Source organism: Schistocerca nitens, chromosome 12 (genome assembly GCF_023898315.1).
Source record: "Schistocerca nitens isolate TAMUIC-IGC-003100 chromosome 12, iqSchNite1.1, whole genome shotgun sequence".
Classification (NCBI taxonomy): domain Eukaryota; kingdom Metazoa; phylum Arthropoda; class Insecta; order Orthoptera; family Acrididae; genus Schistocerca; species Schistocerca nitens.
The window spans coordinates 9542686-9555467 of NC_064625.1; the positions used below are offsets into that span (position 1 = coordinate 9542686).

Sequence of the window (12782 nt, forward strand, 5' to 3'; positions counted from 1 at the left end):
ATAATTGAAATCCGTATTTGCTGTTTTCCCCTTTAGCATATTATTATCTCCATGTTAGATAGCAACATCTCCCTTACATTACAATATTTAAACAAAATTTACATAAAAGTAATTGTAACTGTAATGTAGATGTTTTCCTAAGACATACTAAAATCACATTTTTTGTCCAATAGAAGGCAAACACAATCAAGCAGGGTAAATGTACCTCAAATACACAGATCACAAATGAAATAATCGATAAACTGGTGGGTGCACAATTTCTTTATAGCAGATAATAGAATGTAAAAAACGTATGATGCACAGCGAAAGCCGTCCGAAGTAAAACAGAAATGGGATATCTGCAAGAAATAATTAAATGCTTGATACAACTGCTAACAGACTGAAAGATCTGAGCATCACAGAAGGCTGTCATTGTTCTGAAGATGTTTCTACAATACTGTGAACTAAATATGATAATGTACACTTATACTTTTTTTTTTTTGTTCACCAGAGATGTATCTGGACGGTATTCGAGTAGAAATTTGTAGGTCTTCTTACATTAACCTCACAGTGAGAATGACGTATTAAGACAAAAGCAAATGCCACACAAACCTGACAAATATTGGAATGTGGGAGCACAGCAAAAAGGAAAATTCCATCTACAATAGTGTGTTCATCTAGTATCACACAACGAAGAAACACAAAACTGCAACACTGATCGAATGACAGAACAACGTGGCAGTTGACAGCAACAGGAGAGAGCAATTCCGATAAAATCCAAATTGGGATAGCTTCATGAGATAAACAAGTCTGTAACCTGCCAACAGGAACAATTTAGTCCTTCTCAATACACATTAGGGACTTACAAACATATGGATCTGGGGACAGTACTGTCTATTATTCTTCCGACTTGAACGAGTTATATCCTCACAGAAACATTCCGTGGACCTGAAGTAACTCTGCAAGGAAAAGGAGATTGTCACAAGAAAATCCTGTAGCTAGAGTTTCAGATGCATTGTTTATCATTAACAGCCATCACATTTTGAACATTTACAATGCAGAGTATCAAACACTAGAAAGCAATGTTATCGCAACACGGAGACTTCTCCTCCGTCTCGTGTCCACCGAATGGGTGCTCCTTTTATGAATGTTCGTGCTGTCAGCCAACCTGCTGTGGCATACTCAGCTTATCAACCGGACATCTACCTGAGCTACGTGAGTTAACTATCACGTATAGTTGCTATGACTCACTTTTCATCTAAAAAAAACTCATAATCCATTATGACATCAATGGATGAAAGAACACCAAGTGACAAAGTAGCAATGTATAGTTGATACTTACTGCTCATACTATTAGAAATGTACCTGTATTTCTTCTGGAGTAGGCTACAAATATGTGCCATCCATAACAGCTGCCGTTTGTTTACTTAGGGCATTCGACATCTATGTTACAGACCCCCTTCAAATACTTTTTACATTGATGTAGTAAAAACTGAAATGCAGAGATGCCAAAAGCTACATAAAATCACATTTGCTATTCTTCACATTAGCATACACGGTCACCCTCACACAGATGAAAGCAAAAACTGTTAATATTGTGTTTTAAGACATAGGCTACGATTAAAACGCGAACACAAGACCAGAAAAGACAGCAAAGTGTAACTGTGACTAGCTGATCACTTACATGATAACTGGATGTGTCACTCTAACACCCTAATTAACAATTATGTACGAGGTCAAACAACACACTGCCTTTGTAAGTGGAGAAGGAAAACTGGATGTGCCAGGTGGTCTGTGAAGCACCGAGGGAATCAGAGTGTGTGGCGAATTTCAATCTGTGATCATACATCAACTGATCTACAGTTTTCATAATTGCACAGAGTTCGGCACTAATATGTTTAGCTTGTGGACCTTCCACTACAACTTTACTCTCTTCAATCCCATAAATCTAGTCCCTTGTATTTTACTAATGACTGTGTTTTGCTGCAATTAATAGGCTATTACCTGTCCAATAAGAGTTGCTTCTCTCCAAGAAAATATATGCAATATAATTCAGTTTCTGGTCCAAATTTATAACAATCATTCTTGCTTCATCTCCAAACAAAACAGGCTACATTTGCAATCACATAATTATTCTTTATGAAGAAAAGAAATGGTCTTCATATATAATGAAGAGGAGCACCCGACACAACTATATCTTAGGTGTTTGCAGTAACTTACTAATATATTTTCCATTATGTGTTAACTATACAGGAACATTATTCTGACTACTGCTCAGTTAAAGACTCAAACCAAATGAATGGCTTCAACTTAATTCCACAATGTTCTAATTTATTCACTTAATGAAGTGAATTAATATATTCTCACACAGATATAACTATTTCGTGGTGGAAACTGTATAGAAGAAAGGAAGAAAAAACTATTATTATTATTATTATTATTATTATTATTATTATTATTATTATTATTTCTCCAGTGTAATACATATTTATGAGACACTGTAAACCACTATAATAACTGTTTGAATGTTTGTGTCTGAGAATCATTAATGGTAATTGCAAATGCAGAAATAATTGGGAAATGTTTTCTTTGAAACTCAAAAGATAAAATAGTTCTGAAATAAGATATTTATATGTGGAAACAAATTTTGCTTGTTCTGTGTGATTCCAGTTACAACTTTGAAAACAATAGCACTATTATATAACACATTTAACGTGCATTCTGGTTCCTTTATTTCAAAATTTCAATAAGCTCTTAATTCATGTGGAGAAGCACTCATATTTTAAGTTAAATCAACATGATGAAGTGTATTAAGCTCATTCCAACTTTTAATGCAATTCTGAAGTATAGCTTGCCCATGATCCATCTGGAATGACTGGTAAAATTTTTAGAAAATCACTGCATAAAATAATAGATTTACGTCCAAAAGAATTATCGTTTTTACATTCATCCCTACACAGATCTCTAAATAACCTGTCTGTTAGTTTCAGTAGTTGAAACGGATGCATGGAAACTTAAGTCAATTGAAGCTAAAGGCTGTTGCAATGCAATGAAGATTCAGTTCTTTCAATTGGAGGTAAAAGTTTTCACAATGCATTTAAATCACCCATTCCAATATTGGAAAATTCAGTGCTGAATGTTACAGCAAACAATAACTGTAGTCAATACATTAATTCATCTTTGTTGATTCTTATTGAAACAAACTGGTAATGATGATGAAAGGAAATGATTGCTGTTTGGTGACAATCTTACAGAAACATCACAGCAATTAGTCCGTGATAAAAATAACATGCCTAATTAATGATATTTATGACAATTTTGCAGAAAGTTGATCCTAACAGGTGCAATGGGAAAGCCCGGCAGCCTTGTGGACATACCTCAACCAATAACATAATGTGATTTTGTAAATATCTCTATGGTAATGCCTTATTGTCACAGCTCTGTAGGCAACTACTTTTTGCGCCCGCAGCTGCTTGCACTTCACAACCGACAGCTGGTAACTGTGCTGCCATCTCTCCTATAGTCTAAATAAAATCGTATTAGTCCTCATACTTTAGTCACAAAATTATTTCATCAATTCCCTATTTTCTTCTTTTTTTCTGTTATTCCCTCAGGATGGTTTTCAGTTATAAATATTTGAAATTTGTAGTGCACAAAAATGGTTCAATTTGCCTACAATAGACAAGAAAGGATGACAGAAGATTTTACATAATATCTCAGTAATGTCAGTAACATCTTTATTCTTCAAACTCATTGAACTAATAATTCCCTGACTGTGTCATCACTATATCTCAAACTGATCTGAGTTTATTCAGAGATTGTGTATACATGGTTTTTCTATGATTACTCAAAATGTTAGTTCGTTATTAGTTCATTTTACTTTTTTCTCAAACTTTAAAACAGATGTAAATTTTTTAAAATACAATTACAGTGGACATGCCACGATAGCTGCACGCATAAAGGCATCGTTTCTGGGATTTGGACAGGTGTGCCAGCCGAGTATCAAATCAGCCTGACAGATTGATGATGAAGGCCTGTGTGAACTTTTTAGACAGTTTCCTACACCTGACTATGTGAATACTTTGTCCATGCTCTTGCTCACACACAGGATTCACAAACATTTTGGATACTTTTTGCTCTTCACTTGAACACCATGGACACAGACAAACGGGGTACACAAATACTGTCCTGGGAGTGGGAGGGATGTAACATACATACATACATACATATTTATAATATGAGAGGTTGTTACACTAGTATTGTTTCAAATGGTGACAAATGATGAGAATGTGTAAATGAAGCAAAGGAACTGAACAAATGCGCCATTTATTTGCTGTAATTTGTGCACTAAACTGCCAACAGATGCATTAGCACTGTGGTTTTAATTTAGAATAGATATTTGGAAGATTTTGTAAGGGGCTATGGTGAAGAATTTTTTTATAACAGAGCACTATCAGAAACTGATGATTTCAGATTGGTCAGAATTTGACATGTCAATTGCATAGATTATCTGCTCCAGCATTAATGCCAGAATTTACTGAAACAGAAATTTTAGATCTAATCCAGAAAGAGTTATAATTTAATGAACTTTATGAAAAAGATTTGTGAACAGTGTACAGTAAGTGACAGTGTTCTACATTAAGTTTAATATTACAACTCGCTCAAATATGTTTTGTCTAACTGCTCTGCAGCCTGTGATAAAATATTCACACAAACTGTGATTATTCGTAGCTTTCTGCATCATTGCAGAAAATTTTTTTATCAGAATGTATGTCAAACTGAGTTGTTTAAGCATAAAAAAATAAAGATTGTACCGTAATAAATAATGATATATTCACAGGTTTGCCATGTGAAACAAAAATTTATTGCAACTAGGCTATGATAAAAAAATTTGTGGTACTGATTAAAAAATTAATAATTACTATCCAGTACAATTTTAAGTGCTTTACCTCGAAATAAGTCACAATTAGAAATTAATAACATTATTCCTCGTATTAGAAATAAAATTACAAAAGAAGCACTAGTTAATGGAATTAACAAGTGAGCATCGAAAACTGAACTACTGATTGTTAATGTTAATAATTATACAAGCAGGCCAATGAAACTTTGCTTCGTGAACTTTAGATTTTATTTTGGCAACCAGTTTTTATGTACATTTTGTTATATTTTGCATCAAGAGGAGTTCGACCTTCCAATGGTTTAAATTTTTATATTTCTGATCATAGCGAACAAGATCATTTAGCAAATAAGGAAAAAAATATTTATGAAAAATATAGTTATGCTGAAGTTATGTATAGCTAAATTGTAAAATAATTATTTTCATAGTATGTGTCTTTAATTCTCTCAACCTTCACTCTTTCTTACTCTTTTCTTCATTGTGTTCAACTAAAAATTAAAAATCTGCATAGCGTTGAGGTAATAACTAAGAATCTGCACACTTATAAATTCTCATTAATTATATACAAAAATTTATTTCCATTACTTTGTAAATACAATTGGTTGAGTTTTGTTCACAGATGGTACTATAGTTGAATTGGTGTTAAGCTGATCCCTGACAGTTGCAAAGGGCCATCCCGTCAGCCTTGCGGGCCTATCTCAACCAATAACATAATGTGATTTTGTAACTATCTCTATGGCAACACCTTAGTATTGTTACAACTCTGTAGGCAACTACTTTTTGCGCCTGCAGCTGTTTGCACTTCACAACCAACAGCTGGTAACAGCAGTACCATCTCTACTATAGTCTAAATAAAACAATATTAATCCTCATACTTCAGTCACAGAATTATTTTATCAATTCATTTTTTTCAGTCATTCCCTCAGAATGGTTTTCAGTTACAAATATGTGAAATTTGTACTGCACACTAACTGTTCAACTTGCATACAATAGACAAGAAATGATTTTACATAATATCTCAGTAATGTCAGTAACATCTTTATCCTCCAAACTCAGTGAACTGATAATTGAAACTTTCCGTTGCTTCTCAGACACTGTCATCACTATATCTAAAATTGATCTGATTTTATTCAGAGATTTATGCACCTTCCGCTCTGCGTTTATATGCTTCGCCTCTCTAGTAACAGTTCCAAAGACTTTCAGTACTATCCCTTAAATGAGACAGACGGGGTACACAAATTCTGTCCTGGGAGTGCGAGAGGTGGAAAGGTTTGTAATAGGAAGGTCAGCTTAACATTAACATTGCCAAATCTAACATGCTGCCCCATGACGATGCAGGATAAAGCCAGGAAAAAGAAGAAAGATGACAGCTGCAGCATATGATATAAAAGCTCATTTTACACCAATTCTGGTCACATCTTAGCGTTAGTTGCAAAATATAACACTACAGCTGAAATAATGAAACAATTCCGCAGCTAACACTCACTATCAAAAACTATTTATAGAAAACAAAAATGAAACATTCACACCTTTTTTTAAAAAAAGAGAGATTTATATTTGAAGAGTCTCGAGGAGTATTATTTGTGTGTACACTGCCTCAATCCTCAGTTCCATTTCATTGTGGAACTTCTCATTCGTCTCTTCTGCTGTGATATCGAAGCACCTTCTGAACACCCGCATATGCTCCTTCAAAGCAATACTAAAAAATGTTAACATTACACTACTGTTGCAGTGTATCTGTTTTGGCTGATAGCCAAGAAAACTAAACAGCTTTACAAACAAAAAACAAAATCAATTTTTGCTATTTAAATACCAGATAATTTATATTTTCAGAGAGATATTTCTCTTCAGCTCCCTCCCCCTCCAGCTGCAACGCTACCTACTTCATAAAGCATGCAAATAACTTATCTAAAAAAGGGTGGGGCAAGGGGGAGAGGGAGTCACCATAACCGAGGTTTCATAATCACATTCATTAATTTCAACAACTTACAAGCAAAATGATATCTTAAAACCTAACCTATACCTCGTGCTACACTACAGGAATGTTTGTCACCAGAACAAAATTTAAAAAAGGACAGAAGTAAGTGCATAAGTAAGTAAATAAATAAATCTAAAAATGTGTTAGCAATATTTTTTACCTTTTCTATTTTTGGTAAGTTGTATAGTCCACCTAAACCCATTGCTATGCTAAAAATACATCTGAGGAAGCTCTACTTCCTTGATTTAGCAATGGCACAAAAGACCAGAGAGGGAGAGCACAAATTTGCTAGAAAGCAGATTCTACAAATCAAAGACGGTGGATGGTTTGCATTAAGCTTGTTAATTCTGAGCACATGAATTAAAACACAGAATGGTCATTATAGTATTTTATAAACATTAAACAACTGTATTAATCTAACAAGTATATAATTTACAGGATCTGAGATACAATTGTCACTTCTGAGGCACATTTGTTTCTCTCCTATTAGTACACCATACCCAACATTGCAGAATTGTTGCTGGCACTTTGGTGAAGCATTTGCTGCTCTTCAGAGCTGAAAGAATATGTTTTAAGTTGTAGATATTGCGAGGTGAAGTTGCCACCATGTATGTAAAAATCTAGTTTTGTGTATATAATCAGAATATGCTATACCTTTTGTTATCTAGTGAACAGTCAGGTAATATTCAAGGGCATAATGTATTTCATAAAGCAATCAAACACGCAATTTCATATTTTGTCTACTACATACACATTTTACATATGGCCAGCTATTTGCTGCATAGGCCTAGATCAGTTTGGAGTGTGATACTTTTCAAGTTTATACACTGATCACTCAGTACGAGTTTAAATTTTATCTGTTATGGCAGTGTTCTTGTTAATAGACACTAAATCTTTTAGTGAAATCCAGGAAATCGGGTAGCAGGTCCGGAAATAGTGCTCATAAATGCTGACAAGTAGGGAAAACATATATGGTATTCTCATCCACTGAGAATTTTCAACATAAATAAATTAATAAGTATCCATGGCAATAATAGGACAAATACACATAAATATTCTAGTCATATGGTGAATGGCAAACTTTTCTTTCTTACATTAACAACTACCGGTTGCATTTCCTCCCCACACTTAAATCACAACACTAGGAGCATCAATGTAGTTTCACTGATCACAAATGTTAATGACCACATACGGCTCTTCAATTCGATTTGCACATACGGTTATCAGTTAGTATGTCTATCATATAAACAACAATTAACTTGATACATGATGACATCTCACACGTCCTGTTTTTTGTTAATCAAGATCATGTACGATTCTTAACAAAATCTGCATTGCACACTAGGTACAAACCGATTGGGTTAGTACATGTATTACGATACTGAACTTACATTTGGGAGGAGAGATTAATGACTTGTCCTTTAGGGAAATGCTGGCATGGTTCCTCTAGCAGGGGCACACAACCACCACCCGTCGTCATCCCTCAGCACAAATTTACGTTTGTTTTCTTTATACGAATAGACTGCTTGGCTACGCAACATGTGCGAATCCAAACAATTAGGAACCACAATAGACCAACAAATACTACTGGCAGTACATAAAATATGTAAAAATCGAGACGAAAAAGTTAACAGACCACAGGCAGCGACTTCCTAATTTTATGTGATGGAAAAATGCAACTGTGCTGTTATTTCTCGATAGCAAAAAATGAATAAACGATACGGTTTATATTTTAGTACTCCTGCCTATGAGGAGCGAGTTAGTGAGAAACAGAACACTATACGATGGCAGACGCGTATAAGTTTTCAACATAAATTCCTAAACGTCTACCTGCTGCATATTTTCCATTTCTTTTGCGGTTTATATGGTACAACTATCGCAAGTTTCTGTGTGACTGTTGTAAATCGTCCACGGCAATTCCGAAATAATCACTTGCGATTTCTGCAAGTGCGTTTACATTCAATTTACAATCACATTTACGCGAGACTGCTTTTATTATGTAAGAAAATAATCAGAAAATTGAAATTTTATTACGCCAGGTAAAATTAACGGCGAGACAATACCAAAGAACCAGCGTCATTACAATTACTTTGTCTCAAATACGTACCTGTATTAAGATGGGTATCAGACTCAACTTAAAAATGATAACGTTGTTCATTAAATGCTTTAATTTTTTGTAAAGAGTATGATGTAAGTTTGTACAGTTTTCCAGTCTTACACTCGCAGACATTTAAAGTTACTGTAGCGTTTAATGCAAGGTAACAGTCCACACTGGTAATAAAACAATACTGCAAATAAACAAGCAAGTAAACTGATAATATATGTATTACCTCTCGTTACTTATTCATATGTCGAGTATCCGATAGCCGTTCAGTAAGGGAATGTAATTGCAGCCTCGTTCTGCGGTTGGGGCGGTCATAGTTTGCACTCCGTATGCACATCGAAACTTACACAACACTTCAAACAATTCACTAAGCAATTGCCAATGAATGGTTGGTATTGTAATATTATTTACACACACATAACTAACTCGCAACTACTAAAAAATTACTATAAACACCGGTAAAGTTTAACAACATAGCAAATGTACATTACAAAGTGTATACTACTTTCATTGATTGCTACCCGTGTAGACCAGAAAACAACATGTCTACTGGCAGAAACTTCGATAGTGGAAACTTAACCATGTACGAGATAAGGAAATATTTAATTTCTTATTACGTTTAGTTAAGTGTTACTGAAATTTTATATACATATAGCACACTTTTTCGGTTTACAAAACGGTAATCAAATTTTAACAGAATTACACTGAACAATAACAATACTCAACTAATTTTTGACGTACACCTTTTATTATTATTTTTTTTTTTTGCATTATTCGGTACTATTTTTGGAATGCAGTGCAATTCGCTTATAACATGTATTGGAAACTCGAATTACTCAATAGCAATGTGCTGTCGTTGGTTTGGAGTTCTACGAACGTAAACAATACACGACATTTACAGCAAGGAAAAAAATTGTGCTTACAGGGCTGGAAGGTTAATGTCCATTATTTTTGGCAGAAGATAAATATTCAGTAAATGCCACATTGCTTGTCATAAAAGATACTTAACGTTGCAAACTATTCTAACGTGCTCGCAATATTATATCTTTTATCATGACACAGGGAAAATTAAATAGGCTATGGGATTAACGATTTTTGCGAAATATTTGAACAAATGGCTCAAAGCGTCTCTGCAGAATTCTACAGGAACATTAAAATACAATGTAAGTGTCCTCTTAATAGCTGGTTCAATTACCTGATGTTTTACTATAGGTACGCAACTGTTAATTTGTTCATATTTTCCGCGCTAAGATTTTTATACAACGAACTTTACAATTCGTTCAGGAAACGTACGGCAAGATTCATTTTGCGATATTCGATCCAACAAAGTGAAATCTATGTTTCTGATTCAATTAGCTGCTATGATCTAATTGCAATGTAACTAGCGCGTGTCTGGCATCAGCTACTATTTAGAAACTTGCGAAGCTGTTTGTGCTGACAAATGCAGTTCGACAGCTTGTACCGCCCAGAAACGCGAACATGATGTTAAGATACTGTGTTCTTAATTGATAGGATGCCCCGTCCGGCCACATTGATTATACTTACAGTGGTTTCCCTATATCGCTTAAGACGATATTGGAATGATTTCTTTTAAAAAAAACGCAGTTAATGTCCTTTTCTGTTATTATCCCTTCCATCTTCTTCACGCGGAGAATGAATCAAGTCTATTCACATCATCAAGGAATCTTTCAATACGTATTGCATACGGAAAGAATCTGAGGTTTCATATTTGAAATACTGAAATTCCATCACGGTCGTTTATATAAATGTAATCTACCTGTTCGTGAAGAGAAACACAAAGATAATACCAGTAGTTTGTTCATGCAATTGTCAAAGCTCTATCATTCCGCTATGAACATATCAGAAAAGATCTGCCAGGCACATTTTCATGACGCAAATATTTATTTCCTCATAGCCAGTTTCAATAACTATTTAAAATTCGTTGCATGCATCTGGTTATATTAATATAATGTTCGCAGACTGTATCATGTAGAAAAATTGTCTTTTTCTTCTCCTCATATCTGTAGCCTATAAGTGAACTCAGTAGAGCAAACAATGGGTAGTAAAATACTTGATACTAGATTTGTGCTGCTGCAATGTGAGTCTGATTATAGTAAAACTGGGGTGAATTATTAAAGATTGTAAAGAAATAACGTAGATGAATCCGAAGGATTTATTTAACTCGCCTTTTTATTTATTTGTTCTTAGTTATTCATTTACATGTTATACACATTCTTACAAAGGTGCCAGATTTTTTATTAGTCTCACATCAACCACAGATGGGGCGATTCGATTTTTTTATGCTTTAACATGTTGTCTTTTTCTTCTTATGACAAATGAAACTGAGCCGGCAGCAGAGATTCAAAACCTGAAGCGTGTTTTTCAGCTAAAAACGTCTAAAGCAAAAAATACAAAGATCACTGTAAACCATGAAACTAATTGGATCAGTTGGGAGGTGTAATATGATATCTGCACATTATGGGGGCTATACGTAGCCGAAAGTTTCATTTCCTGTATCTAGTGATACCGTCGTCGATGGGACGTGAAACACAAATCCACATTCCTTATTGCAAGTGAATTACAAGTATCCAGATTCAAATTTCGTCGCAGTCACAGGAACGAGCATTTTATTTAGAGTTTGTCAATAAAAAGCTGTTGTCAGGTTACATCTTCTTTTCTGAGGGATAGTTATAATTCGGAGAGTATATGCGACGGAAGTTGAAAATGTTACAACAGGAAGCACCAGTACGATATTTAGCAAACTTTGATGACAATTCATCTCTTAACGGGTATTAAATGATTAAACTTCCATTCGATTCAGAAATGATGTACAATTTCAAAATCAGTACGACAGTGAAATCCACAGGCACGAATACAGTTTTGTTTTCGCTGTGACATGGGAGAAAACAGCCTCCAAATGTTCTCTTGACGAATTTCTTACCATGCCTGAAACATATGCTGTGCCAGTCTATCAAGATCGCTGGTTGGATGTTGGCATGTATGTATACATCTTTCCATTGCATCCCTGATATGATATATGGGTCACAAACCAACCAATCAAGCATGCTAGTCAAAGATCCATTCACCTCTCAGGTTGGTTACTTAGTTTCATGGAAAGTAACTTTTGCATGATATGTTACTTGGATGATACGCAGGAAGAATGTTATAGTACAATGCACAAGATAACTGAAAGAAATACGTGTGACATGAACATTCAAAGACAACAATTACAACGAAGTCACTGTGATCCACGATGGTTCCCTGGAGATTACCTGGTTGTTTACATAGTGCGTGAGCACCACAAACGCAAGGCATCTTACGCAACATGCTCTCACTCTCGCTACAACGTTGTATAGGAGTTCTTGTGGCTGGGTGTTCCGGTCCTCCATCTGCTAGATGCTTGTTGGATGTGCTGCAGTACGTCTGCCCATTACATTTCACACGCTCTCGGTGGAATTTAAGTTGGGGAAACAAGAAGGAGAGTCCATTCGCTGAATATCCTCATGTGCCAAGAGATTCTCAATACGACTACGCATTATCATCGATAAAGATGAAGTCAGAGCCGAATGCAGCCTTTAAAAAGACACACTTGGGACAGGAGTACATTGACACAATAGGGATGAGAAGTTAGTGTACAGTATTAAAGAATCTGGAGGTCAGCACACCCATGCAAAATTATACCTGCGCACACCATAACGCCTGGACCACTAAAATGATCGTGTTCGAAAATGCTGCACATGCCCTCATGTGACAAGAGGAGAAAAAGTGTAATGAACCCAGGAACATTGTCAGGCAAGATCATTTTAATGGTCCAGGTGTTATAG

General features: G+C 35.1%; 1 protein-coding gene across 1 annotated transcript in view; it reads right to left on the reverse strand.

Moving 5' to 3' along the window:
• LOC126215310 (histone-lysine N-methyltransferase 2D-like) overlaps positions 1–9447 on the reverse strand; it is a 459193-nt gene extending 449746 nt beyond the window's left edge. Inside the window, exon 1 of the mRNA XM_049941991.1 lies at positions 9185–9447. The gene's annotated coding sequence lies outside the window, so the exon portion shown is untranslated. The remainder of the gene's footprint in view (positions 1–9184) is intronic.
• Positions 9448–12782: the final 3335 nt, after the last annotated feature.